Source organism: Cricetulus griseus (assembly GCF_003668045.3).
Source record: "Cricetulus griseus strain 17A/GY chromosome 1 unlocalized genomic scaffold, alternate assembly CriGri-PICRH-1.0 chr1_1, whole genome shotgun sequence".
Taxonomy (NCBI): domain Eukaryota; kingdom Metazoa; phylum Chordata; class Mammalia; order Rodentia; family Cricetidae; genus Cricetulus; species Cricetulus griseus.
The window spans coordinates 252,795,711-252,797,988 of NW_023276807.1; positions in this window are offsets into that span (position 1 = coordinate 252,795,711).

A 2,278-nucleotide genomic window follows, 5' to 3' on the forward strand; every position below is an offset into this window, starting at 1 on the left:
CCCCCTTGTTTTTTTGATTTTTCTGTGTAGCCCTGGCTGTTCTGGAACCCACTTTGTAGTCCTACTGAATGGAACTGGAATGTACTCTGCATGCTAGAAAAGGAGAAAGGTAAACATCAACCCAGCCACAAATCCTTTGATGTACTAGAGTGACCTGCCTGCAACATACACTGGTGCTAGAGTGACTTGATGTTGGTTGTGGTAACTGACCAGTTCCTGATTTGCCTTAAGGCCCACTCATGAATGGAACCCATGCCCAACACTGATTGGTGGTCAATAGCCTAAGACTAAACAGCCCATGGACTTAGGGGTAAACCAAATACTACTGTTCCAAAAATCATAACCAAAAATAAAATGCAACCATGAAATGACTCCAAATGACATTATGCTATACTCATAGATCAGTGTCTTGCTCAGTCATCCTCAGAGAAGCTTCTCCCTACAGTAGATGTGGCAAATACAGAGACCCATAGCTGGACAATATGCAGAAAGTGAGAGACCTGGGAACACTCAGCCTTATACAGGATGTCTACATCAAATCCCTTCCCTCAAGGCTCAGGGAACTGTACAGAAGAGAAGGCAGAAACAGTGGAAAGGGCATAGGGGAGGAAGACATTGAGGAATCGATGCCTTCTAAACACAACAGGGCTACCACACAAATAAACTCACCAGAGACTGAGGCATCATGTAGAGGGACTGTAGAGATCTGTACCAGATGAGCTCTTAGCTCTGAAAGGAGAAGTGGACACATGTCCCCATCCCTAATCCAGAAGCTATCTTGAATTCACTCCACAGGCAATGGAAAAGTTAATTTTCTCCAAAGCAGCCTTATTGGGTCCTTCACATATATATTATGGCTTCCAGTTTGGTGTTTTTATGGGTTCCTGTGTGTGAAAACATGTGTGTCTCTACTTCTATATGAATTTCCCGTTCTTTTTCTTTGGCTCTCTTTCTTGTTTGGTTCCTTTGTCCTATTCTGATTTGTTTGTATTTTATTTATCTTAGTGTATTTTATTTTACTTTGTCAGTATTCTTTAAATGCCTGTTTGTTTTCTGAGGAGAGAAAGAAAGAGTGTGGATCTGGATGCGTCAGAAGGACCCAGGAACTGAGAAGAGTTGGGGGCAACTGTAATTAGAATATATTGTATGAATAAATTATATTTTTAATAAAGAAACAAAAGTAAAAACCAAACAAAATAATGGTGTCTACCCACAAAGGTCTGGACTGACAGAACACATTTAACATGAGATACCAGAGTACACAAATGTCTCCTCAATCAAGACAGTGCAAGTGAGTGGAAACCTGATAGTACAAATGGAAGGAAAGTTCTGGCTGTCTCAAACACTCAAAGTGAGAGCGTTCTATAAAATTATTCATTGTAACAACCAGAACACTTTTTCAGAGAACTGTTTGATGGCATATGATATGTACAACGAAACGATCAGAATAAAACAAGCACAGAAAACCACAAGAGGAGACTCCATGCTGAGATTAAAGAGCAGCTGATAAAACCACAGAGGGTGTGACAGCTCTAAAGGTTTGAAGAGAAATGTTTGTCCTGTCAGAATGTTATGCCAACCAATTATCTTTCCCCTGTGAAAGCAATGAAAAGATAAAAGACATTTTTAGATAAGGGGGACCTACCAAAGTAGGCAAATCATATACTGTTTTTCTTAAGCCATAAAATTTGCTTCACCAAAATAAGGAATACATTTATTTAGCCACACACTTATTAATGCAATAAATATGTATTGAATGGTTGCTGTATTGCAGGCAATGTGCTCCGGTTCCTATGAAACATTTTCCTTCCATTGATACGGAAGTACAAAATGAGTCATAAAGTATTAGAAAAAATAATGTACGCTGGTCCCTAAAAACTAATTATGGGTTCCTGAAATATTAAATAACATTTCTTTCCTAAAGGTAGGACATATAATATGGTTAACCATTTTATTTGCTATGGTCACTGAGTGCTCTGACAATCCAGTTAATAGAAACTTTCTGGTAGCTTACTACTTACATTAACTAGCATTCACCAAGCTACTAAACAAAAGAACAAATAAAAGCATTCTATTATAAATTGATTTGCTACATTCATGATATCATTCAAAGGTGACTGCAGGGCAATACAATATCTGATATCAAAATCTTGTGCTTTTATTGTAGAGTAGGAAGTAACAATATCCATTTCTGTATTCCTAAATAATTCATGGTTTGCTCCAGGTTGACAATGCATTTCAGATTCTCCGTCTATGTTCTCAATGATTAGGTAAGAAG